Genomic DNA, 26,705 nt, shown 5'->3' on the forward strand with positions numbered 1-26,705 from the left:
CTCCTGGACTTGTGCAACACTTGTTACCACCCTTGCCTCATTTCATGTTATTTTGTTTAATTCATCAAAAGTACAAATCAGATTATGCCACTCCTCTGTTTAAAACACCTCCATTGTAGTTATGCTTTTCTAAGAGGAAAAGTCAAAGCACGAATAATAACCTATAAACTCCTAGACAGTCTGAACCCCAATGCTTCTTAGTTCTTAGACCGGTGTCCTATTACCCCTCTTACTCTGGTCCCATTCTTATATCTCAGGTATCCTCCATTTCAAGGGACTTGGCACTTGCTGTTTGCTTTGCCTGAAAAGCTCCTTGCAAAGCTCATTCCCTTTCCTCCTTTACTTTTTTGCTCAAATATCACCTTCTCTGACAATTCTATTTAAAATTCCACCCTCCAACTTTTCTTTTACCCTTTCCCAGTTTGGTTTCCCTCCACAACAAACTTATCACAAACTTTACGTATTCAACTTGTTGCTGTTATTGTTTTCTGTCTCCATGCATTCTAAGGTTAATACCTTGAAGGTAGAAGTATTCATTCATTCATTCATTCATTCATTCAGTAGGAGTGCTGACAATATAATTGGCCCTCCATCTTGTGGATGTTTACTTGCTCTTGTGTTCAGGGCTCTGGGACATTAATGTACATAACTCAGAAATGGCCTGCCAAGGCTATGGTAGGGAGAGCCTTGTTCTGGTTTCCCATGAATCTGTTAGACATAATAAAGTATTTCTCCTTACAGATGTGTAGGTGGTACCACCAGATCTAATTAAAGGTTAGCTTAATTAGATGCATGTAAACACTTTGAAATGGATGAAAACCCTTTGCTCTCACTACAATTCAACCCCACCATCCACCACCTAGGTATCTCCTTCCTCTGTGAAATCTGTAGATTAAGGTCCGTGTTTTGAGAATAACTATTTAGCTCTTGATTGCCACCTGCCCCATATTCTTCTGTCAGTAAGTTACCCTGAATAAAACTCTTTCTAAACTGCATGGAGTTTTCTAGTCTTTAAGTACCTTCTCACTTTGAAGGATCCTTTACTTTCCCTCCCCCACTTTCTAACATTTCTTTATTGCAATTATCACAACATTTAGAATTTTGCTTGAAAAATATTTGGCACCTACGAGTTTTTTAATGAATGTGTGAATAAAAATTAAGTTAATCTTAAAATGACACTTGGCATATAAAAAGAAGTCTAAAAATCTAATTTAATGGCTGAAACAAACATTTTAACAGAGAGAGATGAAAAAATAAGATTATTAGAGACTTACTGAGTATCAGATGCCAAACTTAATTCTTGAAGTTAAAGGACTCATTATGTTAAAAAAGGTAAAAGAGAAAATTTAAACAGGTAATGGCTATCAAATCTTTGACTGGTGGGAGGTCTTTTATGCATAAAAGCAAATAAAGACAAACTAAAAAATATTTTAAGGGAACAAACTATAATGAAGGAAAATACTGATTAATATAATTACTTCTGCATATGTGTAAAGAACATAAACAAAATTTAAAGCTAAATGTTTAAAACAAATAAGTAAATAAAACTTTAATAATCTAAAGGAAGATATTTTAAAAAAACAGAAGATAAGTATAGGAGATAAATAGAAAATTCAGAAAAAGATATTTACACTTATGAGAAGCAGGATGTTGCCTGAATGCTAACTTTTGATATGGTTCTTGGAAAACATATCTGCAACATTATCAAAAACCTATTTTGCTGTAAACTTCTGTAGTATATTGAATAATGCTCCCTCTCCTCAGGTAACAATATGTCCACCTTGAATCTGTAAATATGACCTTATTTGGAAAAATGTCCTTGCAGGTATAATCAAGGTAAGGATCTTAAGATGAAATTATTGTGTATTGGAGTGGGCTCAAAATCCAATGACAAATACTATAAGGAGAAAAAAGAAGAGGGAAAGACACAAAGAGGAGAAAGCACTGTGAGAATGGAAGTAGAGATTCAAGTCACACAAACCATAAGCAAGGGCCTGGAATTACGAGAAGCTGGGAAAGGCCCCTAGAGCCCTCAGAGGGAGTGTGGTCCTGGTACCACCTGGATTTTAGACTTCTGGCCTCCAGAACTAAAAGACAATAAATTTCTTTGTCTTACACCACCTAATTTCTGATGATTTGTAATAGCACCCATTGGAAACTAATACATTTTCCTACACCCGAAGGGCTCAGAAAAGAAAACAACATGTCTATATATGCATACACACAGACAGACACACATATACATACATGTCCACTTTTTCTAATCTGAGGTGGGAAATGTCACTTAATTTTCTTAATCAGCATTCCAGTTTTTCAAGAGTGTTTGGTTATTTTAAGATATGTTTGCTAGTGTTCACGTTTGGTGGGTGTCCCTTGGGTGTCTAATGGTTCTGCATATTTTGTGAGAAAGCCATAGATTGTTCTTTTTTTCAGACTATCTTTTTGAAGGTACTTTAATGGAAAACAATCTTAGAAAATAATTTCTCCTCCCTTGTAGGAAAGGGTAGCCATGTTTACTATTCATTATCAAAGATTGTGGTTCTTAAGCTCAGGGTTTGTCTTCAATAGCACAACCCTCTATGTGTACAGGTGTCATCTGGCCTTTCTTAGGTGGCTCTGTGATAACTGGGGCTTGTGGCATAGTGAACTGTGACCCAGCTACTGCATTTGCCATGATTAATAAACTACTTTCTCTGATCCAGATGTCTCATATCTTCTAGCAGCATCCATAAAACTGTGTCAGGCTAACTTGTTAGCTTGTAAGTAGCACAAAATCTATTTTTCAGAGAGTCTTCTTAATAGTATTACTGTCAAACATGCATCTCTGTTTTGCCTTTGTCTAGGCTATGAGTTCATGATAAACATTTGTAACAGTCTACTGGGTATTATATCCCAAAGTGCCCATAACATCCCATACTAGATATGTTCTGAAATTCAGCTCATAATTTTTTTCAAGTACTTTTTCCCTTCTTTGAACCAAAACCTCAGTTAATATGATTACCATTTGTCTCTTCTTTCTTTTGCTTCATAAAATCTGCCAATACTTCCTGTTAATTTTATTTCCAAAATTGCTTGCATATGCTCTTGTCTGTATAGATGTCTCTGTGTCTTTTTTTGTTTTTGAACGATTTGAAAATATCTTTTAATTTTTTTAATAATAAATTTATTTTTTATTGGTGTTCAATTTGCCAACATACAGAATAACACCCAGTGCTCATCCCGTCAAGTGCCCCCCTCAGTGCCCGTCACTCATTCACCCCCACCCCCTGCCCTCCTCCCCTTCCACCACCCCTAGTTCTCAGTGTCTCTGGGTCTCTTAAGAAGCAGATGTCAAGCAGATGCCAATGTGTTAGTTTTATTAGGGAAATATATGAAAGAGGTGACAATTCTGGAAATACTAGCAGTGCCAGTAGGTCATGAGACAAGACTGCCCTGGAGAAAAAGAATGAAATTTGGATGGGAGTGTCTGAGAATGCCATAGAATTTGAGAAAAGTTGAGCAAGCCATGAAATAGACTTTAAGTCTAAGCCAACCCTCAGAGGTTCCTTATGCCCCCAGGAAAGGGCCTGCCTTAGTATTCCTGCTGAGATCTATAATATTCCTGAGGGCAGTCTGGGTTGGCAATAATGCCTCAGCCTGGGTGACCTGAGTCAACTACTTTCCCCTTTTTTGGACATCTGTGAAATGCTTTTTCCTGGTTGTCATAGCACTCATGCAGGTTTTTGTGGTTTTAATATGTAGCTTTATCTAGAAATTCTCTGTGAGAATGTGTCCTAAAGTGTGTTACTAGAATTAAACTTTTCAAGTACAAATCTATTTACTTCTTTGTGAGAAATTATGAACATGCTCTTATTACTGCTGTCCTTTCATGTCCCATCCCTTTAAAGGACTGTACCTGCCTCAGTATTTCAAGAAAGAATATCCTAAGCTCTGCTTCCAAATTCAATGAGTTAATTTGGCATAGCAGTAGATTTTTGGCTATTTTCCCTGTTTAGTGACTTAAATAAAACTTTATAAATTTTGAAGTTCATCATCAGAGTCTCCTTGTACAATTTCTTCTACCTGGTATTTTAAGTTATAATTATAGCACTTACACCTAGAAGTTTCTTTGTTCGGGCCCTCAAGCTCTTCTGCTCACCTTATCTTCCACTCCATTCCTCTCAGGTGTTCTGATTTTGATGTTAAAGTCTCTGCAGTGGCATGTCTGACAACTTAATTAGACCTGTAGACAGCTCTTGTGAAAAATTTCTTCCACAGGGCTTGGAACTTGAGTGCATAAAAAGGTATGCTTATATTCTTATGGTTTTTTGACAGTTATTAAATATTCATGTAATAAAGACTTGGTATTTTTCTCCACATAAATTTCATATGGGTCATAGTTTATATAAATCTGCTTACTTTAATTATTTTTAGTTTTTTTTTTAATATGATAGGACTACATATTTAAAGGTTTTTAAAATTTCTTTCTTGCTTTTAGAATTTTTCTTTTCTGGCATTTATTTTAATAGTTTCTATTTTCCCAAAATCTTAATTGTCTTCACTCTCAGTTATTTAAAGAATTTAAAAATAAATATAATTATAACTTCATGTTTTCAAATTGTGATTATAATCTAATTAAAAATTAAACTAAACTAAATGTAGAGGTTAATAAATGTCGAAATAGTTATGTTTTCAGAGTATTTTACTAAAATACTCAAAATCATTTATTAAAATTAAAATGAATAACAATTATAATTAAACAATTAATGAAATTAAGTAAAAATTTTTAAAAAATGTTTTATTTAATCTTTGGCATTTTTATTAAATCTTATTAAATATTTTCAGAAAAATAAAACACTTTGCAGTTCAGTGACATGTTACCAAAGTAAAAAATGGTATTACACTTTGATTGTTCATTTTATTTTTCAATTGGACTGTGCCACAAGGTGCTCAGACATTTGGTCCATTTTTCAGGGTGTTTCTGTAAGTGTTTCTGGATGAGATTAACACTTAAATTGGTTGACTGTGTAAAACAAATTGCACTCTATTGTGGGTAGCCCTTATGCAATTAGTTGAAGGTCTGAATAAAAGGAAAAAGCTGACCTTCCACCAAATATGTGAGCATTCCTTCCTTTTTTTGGATTGCCTTCTAGCTGCGACTTTAACATTGGCTCTTCCTGGGTCTTAAGCCAGCCTTAGAACTCAGAGTATACTACTAGCTCTTCTGGGTCTCTAGCTTGCCATTCACTCTGTGAATATTGGAACTAGTCAGACTCTGAAATAACAAGATAATTCCTTACAACCAATCCCTGTCCTCTCTCTCTCTGATTTCCATATTCATCTATATCATCTATAACTACTTCTATTGGTTCTTTTTCTCTAGAGTACCCTAATACATTTTTATGCACATTATGTCTAAATTATACTCACATATACATATAGATTTAAAAATAGAATGGATAATTTAATGTTGAAAAAATCTCCTTGGCCACTGCAGGCCATTGTTTTGGACTCCGTGTTAACTTGTGCATATCCTGGTATCACAAACTGGGGCGCCAAAAAGACAAGAAAGCAGATGCTTGACACTGTACTTCATTATACAATAATTTATTACATTTCTGCTATCTGAGAGAAAGGATGTGACAAGTTAATTAGTCTTTTATCTTATCTAAGCACTTCTATCACACAGCTTCTCTCTGCAATGCAAAATAGTGTTTGTCTACAGCAATGGCAGTAACACCATCTGCCAATCTCGGGGACACTCAGAGGTAGTTGTGTCTTGCTATGAGGATCTAGAACAAGAGATATGGAGAAGTATTCCTTAGGACTTGAAAGGCATAGGTCACAGCTGCAAACATGTAGATTGCATATGAGTGCTGGTTGAATCCCAAGTAGAGATAATTAGTGTGTGTGTGTGTGTGTGTGTGTGTGTGTGTGTGTGTGGTGTATTTGTATGCTCATGATTTCAGAGTCCCTTAAAAACGACAGATCTAAATTAGTGGTCCCTCTTTCCTGGGTGTCATGATGGTGGTGAGAGAATTATCCCATAAGTTTACCAACTTTGTTGGAGTTTAAAAATTTTAAGGTATAATGTGAGGTTCATTCTAGCTATACACTGAATGTTTATGCCCCCCATTCATATGTTGAAATCTAATTTCCAACGTTGTGGCACTTGGAGATGAGGCTTTGTTAAGTGAGGGCAGAGGTAGTACCTTATAAAAGAGGCCACAGAGAGCTCACTCACCACCATTCACCATGTGAGGTTATAGCAGGAAGATTGCCATTTCTGAGCCAGGAAGCAGACACTTAACTTGGATTCCTCAGGCTCCAGAACTCTGAAAACTATATTTTTTGTTGTTTATAAGTCATTCAGTCTATGGTATTTGATTATAACAGCCTGAAAAAACCTGACACTGTAAAAGAGAAAGTAGAACTATTTTGGAGTATATACTGCATTAATCTTAGTGTTTCAATAGTGAGCAACAAACACAATTTCTAATATTGCAGCCACTACAATCTACTGATGTAGACTCATGTTAAATGGGTGATTAGGCTGAGTTTGTGCTAGTAACTATATAATAAATTTTAATTAGACAGTCTAACTAGTAAAGCATGAATTACTGCCATGCCTGGGAAAGTGAGATATGATAAAAATTAGTTTCCATTAGATACACATACAAATATTTAAAAAGTTGGTATCCAAAGAGGATTCTCTGTTTATGAAGATGTCCTTGGGGTACCTGGGTGGCTCAGTGGTTGAGCATCTGCCTTCAGCTCAGGCCATGATCCCAGGCTTCTGCAGGGAGCCTGCTTCTCCCTCTACTTATGTCTCTGCCTCTCTCTGTGTCTCATAAAAAAATCTTAAAAAAATGTCCTCTATTATGAGAATTAACATTTAAGAGAATACCTGAACTATGATTATGAGTTAGTCAGGCCTGGAGTCTTACATTTGAACTTTATTGCCACATAATTTGTACTTGGAGCAGTAAGAATATATGTAGCAAAGTATGAAGTGGATAGCAGTAGAGAATAGGGTCCAGAATAATTTTAACGTTTTGTCATCAGGCAGACATAACTGAGGCACACTGGCCAGAAAACATAGTTTGGTTTGACTGATTAAAGTCATTTTGGAGTTTTCTTGGCAAAGACTGGATCCTTAATCTAGTTAGCTGAATTATGAATTATGCTTTTGTCACTCTGTGGATTTTCATATTTTTTATTTTTTTTAAGATTTTATTTATTTATTCATAAGAGACAGAGAGAGAGAGAGAGAGAAAGAGAGAGAGAGAGAGAGAGAGAGAGAGAGAGAGAGAGAGAGGCAGAGGGAAAAGCAGACTCCATGCAGGGAGCCTGACGTGGGACTCGATCCCGGGTCTTCAGGATCATGCCCTGGGCTGAAGAGGGCTCTAAACCGCTGAGCCACCAGGGCTGCCCAACTGTGGATTTTTAAAGTGTCATTGTGCTCTGAGGACTGACCATTCCAAGTGTTTAACCATACCCGTAGGACAAAAATAAGTCAGACACATTAATGAAGTCATCATTAACTGGGGAAATTTTGGAACAAATTTCTGAGGGAAGATCAACAAATAAGTATATTAGTTAAAAGAGTCCAACACCAGAACCATATCAATAATTTGGAATGATGATATGGAATATGATATAATGAGCCAAATAGAACACATTTAATATGTAAATTTAGAGTCCAGTGCTAGGGTTCAAGGAATAACTATAAAATCTCAAAGGAGACAGTGTATCAATAGCATCCTATACAATTTGGATATTTGAAGTTCTAGTAAGTTCAGGGTGAATCAACAGTAAAAGATATCTCCGAATATGCTAATAAAATTTCAAGGTCCTCAAATGAAAGTACAACTTTTAGAGTGAAAAAGGCAATGTGTTTGGTTTTTTTTAGTTTTAGACAAGAAAATAAAAGGTAAAATGATAAACTGGAAAACATTTAGAAGATATTTGGAAGTTATAGGAATGATGACAGTGCACAAAACCAGAAGGTATTTATCCTATAACAGAGAAAACTCAGTTGTCTTTAACTGTGTGAAAAATTATCCTGAAAAACTAGATTAGACTCGTTCTTTAGGTTCTGGCTTCTAGCTAGATAAAGTTGTCAAGAAAGGAAATTGGAATATGTGGCACTTTATCAGAGATGGAAAGGAGGTGATTGATTTAGCAGAATAAAGATCTGGGGGGAATAAGTACCATTTGAGAAAACAGCAACTATACAGCCTGAGGCAGAAAGGAAAAAAGAGTCTGGAAAAATAGTATTCCATACACAAATACTATGTTACGAATGATGTGTGTGTATACACATACAGATATATTCAATTATATGTGTGCCTTAAAAAATCATTTCACTGGGGCACCTAGATGGCTCAGTGGGTTGAGCGGCTGGCTCTTGATTTTGACTCAGGTCATGATCTCGGGGTCCTGGGATCAAGCTCTGTATTGGGCTTCATGCTTGTTGGGGAGTCTGCTTGAAGATTCTTTTTCTCTCTTCCTCTTTCTCTGCCTGTCTTCTCTACCCACTGCTTGTGTTCTCTCTCTAAAATAAATAAATCTTAAAAAAATCATTTCACCAAAGACCAACCTAGAGTCTTAAGTTATATACACACACTCAAAGTGGAAGAAAATGACATTTTCTTCAATGCATTTCAACAATGATGTCCCTTCAAACTAATCAGAGTTGCTTTCCTATAGGTTGGTTCAGTGAGGGCAACTGATCCTTTAGATTGTTTTTCTAGATTATATCTTTGAAAATAAAGAGTACTAGCATATTTGGCTAAAAGGTAAAGTTGTAATGACTAAAAGTCTTCTACATCCACTTAGGCAAAATTACGGATTCAAGTTTATTTATTTTTTGTTTTCCTATTTCATATAGAAAAATGCACTAAACAGTTGACTATTCAAAGGCAGATCACTGAAGTTTATCTGCAAATATTTTCTCAAGTTTTTGGTTGACATACTTATCACTAATTTTGCTAAATTAATGCCTTTGTTAATATTTTATTGCCTTCTTTTCTCCCAGAGGGTTATTTCAGGATAATTTTCTTATGTGAATTTTAATCATAATTATGTAGTCAAAAAATTACCCTTTTCTTAATTATAATTTCCTTAGGAGAGCCTTAAAGATTGTATCAGATTCCTTCTCAAGTGTGAGTAATGCATTCGGTCTGATTAAATAAAAGACAAAATAATTTAGAATTCAGCAGATGAGATAGTAAAGAAGAATGTAGAACAAAAGCAAGCCTGTAGTTAAAAAAAAAAAAAGCCTTTTTTTTTTTCTCAAAACATAAGTACCTCCCTGATGTCCTGTGGCCTTTTACAGAATGTATTCCTGTGTGTGTGTATACCAATTCAATCTTTTTTTTCCAATTTAATCTTCATAAGAAGATTTTGTTAGAAGGGTTATCCTGTATTTTGAAAATCAAAAAACATATTCGTAGATGCTCAACAACTTTACAAAGACCCTAAGCCAGTCTTCTTTCAGCTCAGGGTAGTTTCCACTTTTAATAGACTACTTTCCTAGGAATGCTTTACTGAAAAACCAAATAGACCAATCGATTAAGAAGGAAGAAATGACACTACCATCATGACAGAATGATTCCTTCCCTTGGTTTCTCCTCAATTTACAATCAATAAAACATAACCAATAAAATTTCTTCTTTATAGCACACTAGGTCACTGGGGAGATCTATTCATCTGTATATCTGAAGATGAGTGGATTGCACTGAATGGAGGCCTTAGAACTGTAGGAACAGCTCTGGAACCAGGGGAAAAGTGGAAGCAGCACATATGTAACCCCAAAAGCACAAGCAACAACAACTGGTGAACCCTCTGGCAGGGGGTGCAGAGGATAAAAAGAGCCCACTCCCAAACATAGCCACAAGTCAACACAGGTAAGAGACACCAAAAACTTGTGCTATAGCATCACCTGCTGGAAAACAAAAGAAAGACCTCTATTCCCACACTGTTGAACTGTTAAAATTGAAGTAAACAAAACTTTATCTTAGGGAAAAAGGTATATACTACCTCAAATGCACTGGCAGAGTTGCATCATCAAACACCATGAAAAATCATGGTAATATATATTACAAAAATAAAATAACAATTCTCCAGCAACCAAACTCAAATCAGGGATGATTGCAATCTGAGAATTCAAAATAACTTCTATAAAGAAATTCAATGAGCTACAAGAAAATTCAGGAATAAAATAAATGTAGAGAAGGAGTAGTTTACCAAGGAGATTGAAATTATGAAAAAGAACCAAACAAATTTTACAGCTGAAGAACTCCATGAGATGAATAACACATTAGAAAGCATCGAAAATAGAGCAGGTCAGATGGAAGAGACCAAAATAAGTGCACTGTAGGATCAAATCTAGAAATGATTCATGTGGAAAAGGAGATGGAACAAATATTTTAAAAAGTGAAGAAATCCTACAAGAGTTATCAGACTCCATTATGAGAACCTACATAAAAATAATGAATATATCAGAAAGAGAAGGAATTAGAGAGGTTATTAAGGAAATAAAAGCTGAGAACTTCCCAAGCCCGGGGAAGGAACTAGACATGGTCTTTCCATAAAGTTAATAGTCCGTAAAGTTAATAGATCACTTATGATCTCAATGAAAAAAAGACCCTCTCCAAGATAAATTATAAACAAGCTGTCAAAAGTCAATGATAAAGAAAAAAATCCTAAAGGCAGTCAGGATTAAAAAAAGAAAGAAGAGAAAGTTACCTACCAAGAAATTCCCATCAGACTATCAGCAGAAGCTCTGTAGGCCAGAAGAAGACAGTAGAATTATGTATTCAAGGTATTGAAAAATAAGAATTGGCAGCAAAGAATACTCTAACTAGCAAAGTTATTCTTCAGATATGAATGAGAAATTAAAGCTTTCTTAGACAAACAAAAGCTGAAGGAGTTTACTACCACCAGATCTATCTTACAAAACATGTTGAAAGGAGCTCTTCTACCTAAAAAACAAAGCCCAAAATGACACAAGACTTTGAGTAAGGTGATAGGCAAATTTAAGCTCTTTTAGAACACAGTGTTAAACAATTACAGCATAAAGGATAAGGGGGAAAAGTATTAAAAATAACTATAGCTACTCCAGTTTGGTAATAAACTTACAGCATAAAAAAGGATAATTTGTGACAACAAAAATATGAAAGAGGAGGAGGAAAATGATGAGACCAAAAAGGCAAATAAAGATAAGTTGCTATCAGCAAAAAAGGAACTGGTTGATCTATGAAATATTTTATACTAACCTCATGATAACCACAAAACAAAAAATCTAGAGCAAAAGACACAAAACACAAGAAAAGGAAAACCGAACAAATCATAGAAAACCACCAATCTAAAAAGATAAACAGGGACAAAAAGAAAAAGAAACAATGGAAGTACAAGAAACCAGAAAATAAAAGATAAAATGTCAGTAGTGAGTCTTCATATATCAATTATCACCCTAAACATAAATAAATTGAACTCATTAATCCAAAGGCATAGAGTGGCTGTATAGATTAAAGAACGAGCCTAGTTACATACTGCCTTCAGAAGACTCATCTTAGTTTCAAGGAGTGGAATATGATACTCCAAGCAATTGGTAATCAAAGGAAAGCAGGTATAGGCATACCTAGACAAAATAGACTTCAAGTCAACAATGGCAGCGAGAAACAAAGAAGGTCATTTTGTAATGTAACATAAAGGTCAATACGCCAGGAAGATATAATAGCCATAAATATATGTGTTCCCAACAGTGAGCACCAAAACATATTGAGCAAATACTAACAGATCTTAAGGGAGAAATATATAATAATATAATAGTAATAGGGGACTACAGCACTGTACTATGAACAATGGATAGATTGTCCAGACAGAAAATCAACAAGGAAATGTTAGGATTGAATCACACTTGAGAAAAGTGGACTTAAGAGGAATATATATGTATAAATTCCATACACCAGCAACTGAATGAATATGCATTCTTCTCACACACATACAACATTTTTCAGAATAGATCATATAACAGGCCACAAAACTAACCTTATCAGGTTTAAGAAAATTGAAATCATACCAACTATCTTCTTTGACCACGGTGGCATGAAATTAAAAATCAACAAGAGGAAAATGAATAGATGTGAAAATATGTGGAAAATAAACTATACACTTGATCAATGGATCCCGAAAGAAATCAAATGGATCAAAGAAGAAATCAAAAGTTAAGTAAAGTATCTTGAAACAAATGAAAATGAAAATACAACATACCAAATGTTGTGGGATACAACAAGAACAGTTCTGAGAGGAAAGTGTATAGCAATAAACACATATATTAGGAGATTAAAAAGACCTCAAATAAGCAACCTAACTTTATACTACAAGGAACTAGAAAAAGAAGAACAAATTAAGCCTAAAATTAGTAGAAGGAAGATAATAGCAAAAATCAAAGCAGAAATAAACATGGATCAGAAAAACAATAGAGAAGATAAAGAAAACCAAAACTATTTTTTTAAGAGACAAAATTGACAGGTCTTTAACTAGACTAAAAAAAAAAAAAGGAAGATTCAAACGCACAAAATTAGAGATAAAGGAGGAGACATTACAACAGATACTATAGAAATAGAGAATTGTAAGAGACTGCTATGAACAAGTTATATGCCAACAAATTATGTGATCTAGAAGAAATGGATATATTTCCAGAAACACAAAACTGACCAAGACTGAATCAGGAAGAAATAAAAAGTCTAAATAAACCAGCAACAAGTCAAGAGATTCAGTCATAATCCCAAAGCTCTCCACACAGCATACTATATAGTCAGATGGTTTCATTGGTGAATTCTATGAAACATTTGAAGAAGAATTAACACCAATCTTGCTCAAACTCTTACAAAAAACATCATAGAAGAGGTACCACTTCCAAACTCATTCTACAAAGCCAGCATTGCCTTGATATTAAAACCAGAAGGATACTACTAGAAAACTATAGACCAAAATCCCTAAGAAATAAAACAAAAAGTCTCTGATAAAATAGTAGCAAACTATATTCAAGAACACATTGAAAGGATTATACGTCATGACCAAGTGGGATTTATCTCTGGAATGCAAGGATGACTCAGCACACACAAATCAATAAATATAATTCATCACATCAATAAAACAAACAATAAAAGTCACACAATCATCAAGATGAAGAAAAAAATTGACAACAAATATGCAACAGCCTTTCATTAAAATCTCCCAACAGATTGGATATAAGATGAACATATCTCAAAATAATAAAGGGGATATATGATAAACCTGAGCTAACATACTTAAAGGAGAAAAATGAAAAGCGACTTCCTCTGAGATCAGGAATAAGACAAGCTTGCCCACTCTCACCAGTTCTATTCAAAATACTATGAGAAGTCTCAACTGGAAGATTTAGGCAAGACAAAGAAATAAAAGGCATCCAAATTGGGAAGGAAAAAGTAAAACTGTTGCTATTTGCTGATAGTATAATCTTATGTATAGAAAAAAAATATTAGAATCAATCAATGTGGCAGGTTACAAAATCAACCCACAGAAATCAGTGGCATTCTCTTACACTAATTATGGAGCACCAAAAGAAGGACTAAAGAAACTATCCTAATCACAATAACATCAGAAACAATAAAATACTTAGGAATAAATTTAAAAAATCAACCCACAGAAATCAGTGGCATTCTCTTACTAATTATGGAGCGCCAAAAGAAGGACTAAAGAAACTATCCTAATCACAATAACATCAGAAACAATAAAATACTTAGGAATAAATTTAACCAAGGAGATAAAAGATCTGTGCAAATGAAAATGAAGACTTTGCTAAAAGAAATTGAAGAAGGCACAAACAAATGTCTTTCTACCTGTCTTCCCAGTTACTAGTCTTTATTCTGAGCAGGATATATGATCTGTTGATAAAGGTGTGATTATGTAAAAATGGGAATTAGAGAAGCCTGGAAATGTTTACATAAACAATTTATTGGAATGCAGTACAAAATCAACTAAAAAGTAAAAGAAGCTTCACTAGCATTGAGAAATTAATGCAGATTGAAATCTAGGGCTTTGTGGTGAAACTGATTGGTGTGTTCCAAGAGTGTTCAAAATTCCAGAATAAGAATCTAAGAACACTAACATGGCATTATTAGAAGTGGGAAAGAGCAATTCAAGAACGGGGGCCTCCTTGTCACTTAAATGGTCAGGACCAAAAAGCATCAAGATATAAGCTCTGTGGGAACACAAAATTGTCTGTTTAACTTACTGTAGTAACCCTGGCACCTATAATCCTGTTAGCATATAGTAGTTGTTTAATCAATATTTATATCAATGAATTAAATAAAAATCTGGAAAGGAGAACTATTACTAACAATGCATGTGATAGATATTCTAGGAGACTTTTTTATTTGATTGAATTTTCTTTAAAATACAGTTTTAGTGGGCACCTGGGTGGCTCAGTGATTGGGCGTCTGCCTTTTGGCATGATCTCAGGGTCTTGGGATCGAATCCCACATTGGGCTTACTGCAGGGAGCCTGCTTCTCCCTCTGCCTATGTCTCTGCCTCTCTATGTGTGTTTCTCATGAATAAATAAATAAAATCCTTACAAAAAATTTAAAAAATATACTTAGTTGTAAAAATTACTAGTTTGAGAATGAACTTGTCCAATATGTGATTCTTCTTTCTTCTAACTAAACATAATCATCAAATGACAATGTCAAAAATCTTAGTCTAGAAAGAGTAAATTTGAAAGAGGGTTGAATGATAAATAACATATGCTTTTACTTCTTGACCAGATCAGATTAGTATTGATTTTCTTTGTGTTGAAAGCAAAGTGTTTTATGCCTCTTTGGATTTATCTTTCTAGTTAATTTATTGTTGATGGAAAACACTAAGTATCAACTATAATTTTGTTAGAGCACAGATCTTCTTTTATCACTGCCAATTCTGAGATTATCAGAGTAAAAATGTGTATTGAGGGAGCCAATCTATAATTGTGCCTATGGGATATTCAGGCACAGTTTTTAGAAAGCTTGCTTTGATAACCAAAAAGTATCTTTTGGAGAGAGAGAGAGAGAGAGAGAGAGAGAGAGAGGGAGATAGTGCGCTTGTGTGTGGGGGGATGATGGGGTAGGGTTGGGTGAGCAATGAGAGGCAGGGAGAGTATCTCAAGCCAACTCCCCACTACTAAGTGTGGAACCTGCCACAGGGTTCCATCTCTTGATCCTGAGATTATGACTTGAGCTGAAATCAGAGAGTCAACTGACTGAGCCACTCAAGCACCTGATTATTTTATTAATAGCTGCCTAAATGGTATATTTCACAAGCAGCTAGAATTTCAGTTTCAAAGAAATAGGAAGCAAGAATTAACAGAAGGGTATGGAGATTTTTAGGTCATGAAAATCCTGAGAAAATTCCAAGTTCACTCGTTTTAGTGATCTCTGTTAACAATATAAAGAAATGACAGTATCTACACAGCAAGATTGCAATTTTGTGTTTCTGTCATACTGATAGAATGTAACTGATATTTTGTGATGCTAATTAGATAATAAATAGAGTAAAAATTTACCCACAATATTTAAAAGGCTTTATTCTACATGGAAAACTGTGTCAAATATTTCATTCATCATCGGGTAGAGAAAATCCACACTTATTTTGTGTAAATGTGTCTTCTCTAAAAGCATAGCACAGACAAGAAACTGGTATTTATATGATTGAAAGTATTTACTTTCATTTAAAAACAAACATTTTTTTGAGAAAAAATTAGGATTTTAACTTCCTCTATTTTTGAAGTTTTGTAGGAGTACTTTGAACTCCCAGGCAATCAGTGTGTATGTTGAAGAAGGTGAGACAATATTAGGAAAAAAATATCTGTTGTATTTTCTTATGCCCTTAGAAGCATAGCAACAATGATCTTGAGTTTAAGAATTTCTGGACTAATCGTTTATTGATTTGCTTGTCAGAATAGCTCTATAAATAGTATCTTAATAAATGAATGAATAATTAAATTAATAAATGCATAGATTAACACACAAAATAATACCCAAACTATCTATCACAGGGAGGATTTGGTGTTTGTTGATGACTAACTTCCTTCAGACTCTCTCCTCTAATACTATCTTATTAAAGAGACGTGGTAGACATGAAAATATGGTACTCCACTTTCGTGCCCTTGGAAGCATAATGGATGCCCCCAACCAGTTCCATTATCATGTTGAATCAAAGCTGTGCTTCCTGAAGGCTGCTCTGAGCCACTTACTGCCTCTAATAGGATTAATGAATGCAAGCCCATTCCTGTAGAATGAGAAACTCCTTTAATTAAACAGGTGACTTTGTCTTGAAAACCTCCTTGTCAAAGTCGTTTAAAACTCAACTGAAGGAGGAGGGGCAAGATGGCGGAAGAGTAGGGTTCCCAAATCACCTGTCCCCAACAAATTACCTAGATAACCTTCAAACCATCCTGAAAATCTACGAATTCGGCCTGAGATGTAAAGAGAGACCAGCTGGAACGCTACAGTGAGAAGAGTTCGCGCTTCTATCCAGGTAGGAAGACGGGGAAAAAGAAATAAAGGAACAAAAGGCCTCCGAGGGGGAGGGGCCCCGCGAGGAGCCGGGCTGAGGCCGGGGCGAGTGTCCCCAGGACAGGAGAGCCCCGTCCCGGAGGAGCAGGAGCTGCACCAACCTTCCCGGGCGGAAAGGGGCCCGCAGGGAGTTGGAGCAGGACCCGGGAGGGCGGGGATGCCCTCGGGCTCCCGGGGACACTAACAGACACCTGCGCCCCGGGAGAGTGCGCCGAGCTCCCTAAGGGCTGCAGCGCGCACAGCGGGACCCATCTATTTGCTGTCTACAAGAGACTCATTTTAGACAGAAGGACACTTACAACCTGAAAATAAAAGGTTGGAGAACCATTTACCATTCAAATGGTTCTCAAAAGAAAGCAGGGGTAGCCATCCTTATATCAGATAAACTAAAATTCACTCCGAAGACAGTAGTGAGAGACGAAGAGGGACACTATATCATACTTAAAGGATCTATCCAACAAGAGGACCTAAAAATCCTCAATATATATGCCCCGAATGTGGGAGCTGCCAAATACTTAAACGAATTATTAACCAAAGTGAAGAAATACTTAGATAAGAATACACTTATACTTGGTGACTTCAATCTAGCTCTTTCTACCCTTGATAGGTCTTCTAAACACAACATCTCCAAAGAAACGAGAGCTTTAAATGATACACTGGACCAGATAGATTTCACAGATATCTACAGAACTTTACATCCAAACTCAACTGAATACACATTCTTCTCAAGTGCTCATGGAACTTTTTCCAGAATAGACCACATACTGGGTCACAAATCGGGTCTGAACCGACACCAAAAGATTGGGATCGTCCCCTGCATATTCTCAGACCATAACGCCTTGAAATTAGAACTCAATCACAAGAAGAAGTTTGGAAGGACCTCAAACACGTGGAGGTTAAGGACCATCCTGCTAAAAGATAAAAGGGTCAACCAGGAAATTAAGGAAGAATTAAAAAGATTCATGGAAACTAATGAGAATGAAGATACAACTGTTCAAAATCTTTGGGATGCAGCAAAAGCAGTCCTGAGGGGGAAATACATCGCAATACAAGCATCCATTCAAAAACTGGAAAGAACTCAAATACAAAAGCTAACCTTACCCATAAAGGAGCTAGAGAAGAAGCAGCAAATCGACCCGACGCCCAGCAGAAGAAGAGAGTTAATTAAAATTTGAGCAGAACTCAACGAAATTGAGACCAGAAGAACTGTGGAACAGATCAATAGAACCAGGAGTTGGTTCTTTGAAAGAATTAATAAGATAGATAAACCATTAGCCAACCTTATTAAAAAGAAGAGAGAGAAGACTCAAATTAATAAAATCATGAATGAGAAAGGAGAGATCACTACCAACACCAAGGAAATACAACCGATTTTAAAAACATATTATGAACAGCTCTACGCCAATAAATTAGGCAATCTGGAAGAAATGGACGCATTCCTGGAAAGCTACAAACTACCAAAACTGGAGCAGGAAGAAATAGAAAACCTGAACAGGCCAATAACCAGGGAGGAAATTGAAGAAGTCATCAAAAACCTCCCAAGACACAAGAGTCCAGGGCCAGATGGCTTCCCAGGGGAATTCTATCAAACGTTTAAAGAAGAAATCATACCTATTCTACTAAAGCTGTTTGGAAAGATAGAAAGAGATGGAGTACTTCCAAATTCATTCTATGAGGCCAGCATCACCTTAATTCCAAAACCAGACAAAGACCACACCAAAAAGGAGAATTACAGACCAATATCCCTGATGAACATGGATGCAAAAATTCTCAACAAGATACTAGCCAATAGGATCCAACAACACATTAAGAAAATTATTCACCATGACCAAGTAGGATTTATCCCCGGGACACAAGGCTGGTTCAACACTCGTAAAACAATCAATGTGATTCATCATATCAGCAAGAGAAAAACCAAGAACCATATGATCCTCTCATTAGATGCAGAGAAAGCATTTGACAAAATACAGCATCCATTCCTGATCAAAACTCTTCAGAGTGTAGGAATAGAGGGAACTTTCCTCGATATCTTAAAAGCCATCTACGAAAAGCCCACAGCAAATATCATTCTCAATGGGGAAGCCCTGGGAGCCTTTCCCCTAAGATCAGGAACCAGACAGGGATGTCCACTCTCACCACTGCTATTCAACATAGTATTGGAAGTCCTAGCCTCAGCAATCAGACAACAAAAAGACATTAAAGGCATTCAAATTGGCAAAGAAGAAGTCAGACTCTCCCTCTTCGCCGATGACATGATACTCTACATAGAAAACCCAAAAGCCTCCACCCCAAGATTGCTAGAACTCATACAGCAATTTAGTAGCGTGGCAGGATACAAAATCAATGCCCAGAAATCAGTGGCATTTCTATACACTAACAATGAGACTGAAGAAAGAGAAATTAAGGAGTCAATCCCATTTACAATTGCACCCAAAAGCATAAGATACCTAGGAATAAACCTAACCAAAGAGGTAAAGGATCTATACCCTAAAAACTACAGAACACTTCTGAAAGAAATTGAGGAAGACACAAAGAGATGGAAAAATATTCCATGCTCATGGATTGGCAGAATTAATATTGTGAAAATGTCAATGTTACCCAGGGCAATTTACACGTTCAATGCAATCCCTATCAAAATACCATGGACTTTCTTCAGAGACTTAGAACAAATTATTTTAAGATTTGTGTGGAATCAGAAAAGACCCCGAATAGCCAGGGGAATTTTAAAAAGGAAAACCATATCTGGGGGCATCACAATGCCAGATTTCAGGTTGTACTACAAAGCTGTGGTCATCAAGACAGTGTGGTACTGGCACAAAAACAGACACATAGACCAATGGAACAGAATAGAGAACCCAGAAATGGACCCTGAACTTTATGGTCAACTAATATTCGACAAAGGAGGAAAGACGATCCACTGGAAGAAAGACAGTCTCTTCAATAAATGGTGCTGGGAAAATTGGACATCCACATGCAGAAGAATGAAACTAGACCACTCTCTTGCACCATACACAAAGATAAACTCAAAATGGATGAAAGATTTAAATGTGAGACAAGACTCCATCAAAATCCTAGAGGAGAACACAGGCAACACCCTTTTTGAACTTGGCCACAGTAACTTCTTGCAAGATACATCCACGAAAGCAAAAGAAACAAAAGCAAAAATGAACTATTGGGACTTCATCAAGATAAGAAGCTTTTGCACAGCAAAGGATACAGTCAACAAAACTCAAAGACAACCTACAGAATGGGAGAAGATATTTGCAAATAACATATCAGATAAAGGGCTAGTTTCCAAAATCTATAAAGAACTTCTTAAACTCAACACCAAAGAAACAAACAATCCAATCATGAAATGGGCAAAAGACATGAACAGAAATCTCACAGAGGAAGACATAGACATGGCCAACATGCACATGAGAAAATGCTCTGCGTCACTTGCCATCAGGGAAATACAAATCAAAACCACAATGAGATACCACCTCACACCAGTGAGAATGGGGAAAATTAACAAGGCAGGAAACCACAAATGTTGGAGAGGATGCGGAGAAAAGGGAACCCTCTTACACTGTTGGTGGGAATGTGAACTGGTGGAGCCACTCTGGAAAACTGTGTGGAGGTTCCTCAAAGAATTAAAAATAGACCTGCCCTACGACCCAGCAATTGCACTGTTAGGGATTTACCCCAAAGATTCAGATGCAATGAAACGCCGGGGCACCTGCACCCCAATGTTTCTAGCAGCCATGTCCACAATAGCCAAACTGTGGAAGGAGCCTCGGTGCCCATCGAAAGATGAATGGATAAAGAAGATGTGGTTTATGTATACAATGGAATATTACTCAGCCATTAGAAACGACAAATACCTACCATTTGCTTCAACGTGGATGGAACTGGAGGGTATTATGCTGAGTGAAGTAAGTCAATCGGAGAAGGACAAACAGTGTATGTTCTCATTCATTTGGGGAATATGAATAATAGTGAAGGGGAATATAAGGGAAGGGAGAAGAAATGTGTGGGAGATATCAGAAAGGGACACAGAACATAAAGATCTAACTCTGGGAAATGAACTAGGGGTGGTGGAAGGGGAGGAGGGCGGGGGGTGGGGGTGAATGGGTGACGGGCACAGAGGGGGACACTTGACGGGATGAGCACTGGGTGTTATTCTGTATGTTGGTAAATTGAACACCAATAAAAATTAATTTATTAAAAAAAAAACTCAACTGAAGTCTGAGATTCCACATACTCAAGTTTTCTTCCTCTGTATTATAAGATGGCCTGAGATCTCACTGTACCTGTTGGCTCTGCTCCTTGATCCTTCGCAGGCATTGTCCACAATAAATCTCTTGCTTATCTGACCCATCTTGATGTCTACTTTTGAAGAACCCAAACGATCACAGGGCATTCTTTGGTCATTTTCTGTAATATACCACCTCATCACTTTCTAGTTTCTTTAGCCCAGTCTCTCTCTCTCTTTTTTTTTTCCTTTTAATACCTACTATGTTGTATCTGCTTATTTTCTTTCTCCCTCAATAGAATGTAAGATCCTTGAAGGTAGAGACTTTATTTCTTTTGTTCCTATACTGCAGCATCTATTTTAGTGCTTTTCATGTGGTTGGCTATAAATATCTGTTTAATGAATAAATGCATGCAGAAGGAAGCCTAACACAGCTGTGGATTCTTCCTATAGTGAAATTTTGTAATGACAGCTTCAGTTTCTGTGTTGCTAAACAGCTCAGTTGCTAAATAACAGAAAAAAATTTAAAAACATGTCATAGGAATCTTTTAGTTATCTGATAATGGTTGAAGTAAAGAATATAAAACTTTGAGCTGTTAAATTATTTTTTAAACTCTCCAGCAATGCTAGAAGCAGCAACATACAAAAGAGCCCTGGTACTTTTGATACTCATCAAAACAGTGTAAATAGTAATCACTGAACCCCTTCAGGCTTACCTTTTTTTGGAATATCACTCAGAAACTACTTTTTTAGTTTTTTAAATTGACCATAATTAACATATAAAGTTATATTAGTTTCAAGTTACAGTAAAATGCTTCAACAATTCTATATATTGGTGCTTATAACCGTAAGTGTTCTCTTCATCCCCTTTATCTCTTTTATTCATCCCTCCACCTATCTCCCTTCTGTCAATCACCAGTTTATTTCCTGTATTTGTCTATTTTATGTTTTCCTCTTCTTTCTTTGTTCATTTTCTTTTCTAAAGATTTTTTTTTTAAGATTGGAGTATATTCTTTGTAGCAGAAAACTTTTTTTTTTTGTTTTAAATTTTTATTTATTTATGATAGTCACACAGAGAGAGAGAGGCAGAGACACAGGCAGAGGGAGAAACAGGCTCCATGCACCGGGAGCCCGATGTGGGATTTGATCCTGGGTCTCCAGGATCGCGCCTTGGGCCAAAGGCAGGCGCCAAACCGCTGCGCCACCCAGGGATCCCTTTTCTAAAGATTTTAAGTAATCTCTACACCTCAATGTGAGGCTCAAACTCACAGCCTCAAGATCAAGAGTCGCATGTTCTATCAACTGAGCCAGCTATGTGCCTCAATTTATTTTGTTTCTTAAATACCACATATGAATGAAATCATATGGCATTTGCCTTTTTTTGACAGATTTATTTAATTTATCCTCTTGCCTTCAAAGTTCATCCATGTTTTTGCTAATGACAAGATGCCATTACATTTTAAGGCTGAGTAATATTTCATTTTTATACATATTGTTTGTTATTGTATACATATAAATATAAATATATATAGCTTCTTAATTCATTCATCTATAGACACCTAGGTTGTTTTCATAGCCTAGCTATTATAGATAATGCTACGATTAACACAGAGAGGATATATCTCTTCCAATTACTATTTTCATTCCTTTGGGTAAATATCTAGTAGTGAAATTACTAGACTATATAGTATCTCTATTTTTAATTTTTTGAGTTACTTCTGTACTATTTTCCACAGTGGCTTCACCAATTTGCATTCCAACAGACAGTATATGAGGGTTCCTTTATCTCCATGTCATCACCAACACTTATTATTTCTTGTCTTTTTGATTTTAGCAATTCTGACAGGTGTGAGGTGATATCTCATTGTGGTTTTGATTCATATTTCCCTGATATGATTAGTGATGTTGAACATTTTCCATGTCTATTTGCCATCTATATATCTTCTTTGGAAAAATATCTACTCAGGTCTTCTGGCTATTTTTTATTAGATTGTTTGGTATTGAGCTGTGCAAGTTCTTTATATATTTTGGGTATTAACCCCTTATCAACTATATCATTTGCAAATATGTTCTCCCATTCAGTAGGTTGCCTTTTTTTATTTGTTGATGGTTTCCTTCATTGTGCAAGGAAAAACTTACTTTTAAAATGCACTTTATTCCAAGTGGCCACAGTGATAAGTTAAGTCCGTGTTTGTCATTATGTGCCATGTAATACCAGCATCCCAACATTCCTCCTCTGATCCTAATTGTTTGTTTGTTTTCTGATCTGAAACTCAATAAGATAAGATGACCAATTTCAAATTACCATTTTTTTAAGGGCTAGATGCCTGAATCACTTCTGAAGTCAATTACTATGTTGGTCTTTCTCCCCACTCTAAGTCAGTAAACTACATCCCCACAGGTTTAAGCAGGAAGTGTTTATTAAGAAATATTAATAAGCCCCCAGAAACAATTATCAGATCACCCCAGAGAACTAGGTGGTTAACTAATATGCTGACCCTATTGTTTTAGTTGCTATGTGGAAAGGGCCATAATAATTATTTATTATTTTATTTTTAGTTTTTAAATTGCTTTATTACTAAAAATAGGCTTCACTTTATTATTTAGCTTTCTAACTCTGTGCTGTGCCTTTAGCACTTTCATAATTTTCTGTTCCTCAGTAAGGAAAGCACATTTGTTCTGGTCAGGGACACATTTAGTGCATATCGAACCACCATAGACCCTACTGACATGTTTTTTGTTTTGTTTTCATTTTAAAAATACTCAAAAGAACTTTAGATTTTATAGCATAAATCCTTTGAAGTAAGCCTGGAAACATGTTACATGCAGATTTTGGTGCTTTCTCAAACCTCTTGGTATAAAGGTAAAAAGTTCTATTACCAGGGGTTAGCAACAGCCTATTTTTGTTACAGGCTTTATTGGAGGGTGGCTTATGACAGTATGTCAAACACTGGACCATTCAGATTGCCTCTATACATATCCCTAGAAAAGCAAAGGCCACCACTATTGCCAACCTCATAAATTCATTGGCTTTGTTCCTGTGTGCTATAGCAATTTTGGTACCTTGTTATTCCAGGCTTGTTTGCTGATGTGACATACTTATGAATTGGAGTCTCATGCAGCTGCATCATATTGGCAGAACCTAAGTCACATGTCTATAAGCTAGTGGAAAATGTGATTAGAAATAGAGTTTCAATTTGGGAAAGTGAGATTCACAATGAAGCCATTGTTGAAATGCATAGTGAATGCTTGATAGCTTTTAGATTGCTGTTAGAGATGTACACTAACATCAATATTTAATTCATAATGATACAATAACAAACTTTTATAAAGAGCTTACCATGTACAATTTTGTTCTATGCATTCTACATATTCATTTTATCATCATATCTCCCCCATGTGATTGATACCATTATTTATCTTATTTTATGGATGAGGAAATTGAAGCATCCGTTGAGAGAACATGTCCAATGTCACAGAGATTGCACATGGCATTTGAGATTTAGATGAAATTAGCTTTCCAGACTCCAAATTCGTGCTCTTAACCAATATACATATAACCTTTCACATATGAACAACATCAGCAAATTATTATGGAATAGGCAAAAGACAAATAAAAAAGAAAAATGAGTAGATTATATGAATAGGAAAATCACAGAAAATAAACAGTGATGGTTAATAAAATTGAATTATTAATACTGTAGAGAAATCTGTGATATAACTATTTCATATTCTTTGGGCCCAATATTCATACACATTACCTGAAGGAATCACATTTATCCTAAAGACTTGTCTTAGATATCATTTTCTCAGAGTTCATTCACTGATTCTTTATTTTTTTTTGGCACTGATTCTTTAAATGCATAGTTCAAATCACCTTCAAGCTGTCTCATACTACTGACCATCAGAATAGTTATAATCCTTAGTTGTAATTGTTTAGTTTTTGGGTATTAGCATCATGAGGGTATGTGCCTTATTTGACATACCCTCAGTGGTGGTCTTAGAATTTTTTACATACTAGCCACTCAATAAAAATTGTTAAATATTGTTAAATGTAATGAAAATGACTGTTATTGACTCTTAAGAATCATTCAAAAATTCTAGATATCCTCTCTTTTTAGAGTTGCTAATGTATACTTAAAAAAGTAAGATAACATACTTCCTCCTCAAAAGAACATACTCGAATCTCCTTACTTAGAGTTTTACTCTTGTAACATATATTAACACATTTATTAAACCAACAGAGATTGAAGTCCTTTCAAAGGAGTAAAGAAAATGCTACAAATTGGAATGATATCTAATCAAAGCAGAAGATAATGAAATCTTGCCAGACAGAAATTCATCCACTTAGTAGATTAAAATTACAAGATGAAATAGAAGGGATCCCTTGGTGGCTCAGCGGTTTAGCGTCTGCCTTTGGCTCACGGCATGATCCTAGGTCCTGGGATCGAGTCCCACATCAAGCTCCCTGCATGGGGCCTCCTTCTTCCTCTACCTGTGTCTCTGCCTCTCTCTCTCTCTCTGTGTCTCTCATGAATAAATAAATAAAATCTTAAAAAAAAAGAAAAAAAAAGGAGGAAAAGAAAAAATATACAAAAGGCTCTTAATTTCATATAAACAAAAGTTATTCTTGGAAGATTAAATATACATTTAAAATAAAAGTAATTTAAAATCAGTCTCAATTAGGTTAAAATGCACTCAATGTGATTTCCTTTCTATAAAACTTTGTATATTCTGTATTTGACTATTGTGTTCTTTGCATATGAATATATTCATGTATTAAGCTGTCAGTATTAATTTAAATGTGATGTAACTTGGTTAACACTAATAGTCTGTTTTGACAAATTGTAAGGAAAAAGCACCTTAAATTAGCACCTTAAATTTGTCTTAAAATTGAAGACAAAGTGTATGAAACTTTTTACATGCTTGAGAAATATGTTTCACTGGCTATTAGTGTGCATTAAAATTGCACAGGTGAAATAATTCTTTTTTTTAATTAAGATTTTTGTTTTGAGAGAGAGAGAGAGAGAGAGAGAGAGAGAGAACATCAGCTGGGGTGGGGGTGGGGGAGGAGCAGAGGGAGAAGTAGATTCCCTGCTGATCAGGGAGCCCTACCCTGGAATCTCAGGACTCCAGGATCATGACCCCAGCCAAAGGCAGATGCTTAATGACTGAGCCGCCAAGTGCCCCGAAATAATTCTTATAGAAAGTTTCATTGTAATGTGTATAAAATAAGCAAGAGTGAGAATTTAGGAAAATAGAACAATCACAACAGTATTGTGGATTACAATGAGAATATGCTTTTGATTTTAGAACTGTCTGCCTATCTTAGAATCTGCTTGCTTTTGAGAGGAATTTATGTATATTTAATTTGGGAGAGGGAAGCACAGTCAAATTTTTCCTAAACCATTTAATAAATAAGACCACTAGCTCCAGCGGATACCACTGGAAATGTTGATATTGAAGTATGTACAAATATAATTGCAGGGATTTTGTGTCCTTATGCTGAAGCCCAGAATTAAGCTCAGCATTTTCCAGCTATAGATTGGTCAGGGCTCCTTCTCACAGAACCTCTCTTCCAAGGAGTAGACCTGAATATGGTGCTCCTTGGTCAGCTTCTTTCAAGAAAAGAGGGAGAGTAAAATGGGTAAGATATCCTTAACTCAGAAATTCCTTATATTCCATATATTCTCATTCTATAATTCTCACCACTTCCCTTCCAATCTAAGTGGAGGAAAATGTTAGGATACAGCCAGAGTAGCACATTATTAGGTGAGTGAAAAAGTGAGGATCTGGCGCTTTAGTATAGCCATATTTAAGGCCTACCTGAGAGGTTAGCACAGAGCACTTCCTGAGAAATGACATGTGCTTGTGACAAAGAGGTTTGAAA

At 35.8% G+C, this 26,705-nt stretch overlaps 1 pseudogene; it reads right to left on the reverse strand.

Moving 5' to 3' along the window:
• Positions 1-23,377: 23,377 nt before the first annotated feature.
• LOC129521168 (60S ribosomal protein L34-like) lies at positions 23,378-23,774 on the reverse strand (annotated as a pseudogene).
• Positions 23,775-26,705: the final 2,931 nt, after the last annotated feature.

Source organism: Nyctereutes procyonoides, unplaced genomic scaffold (genome assembly GCF_905146905.1).
Source record: "Nyctereutes procyonoides isolate TBG_1078 unplaced genomic scaffold, NYPRO_anot_genome, whole genome shotgun sequence".
Classification (NCBI taxonomy): domain Eukaryota; kingdom Metazoa; phylum Chordata; class Mammalia; order Carnivora; family Canidae; genus Nyctereutes; species Nyctereutes procyonoides.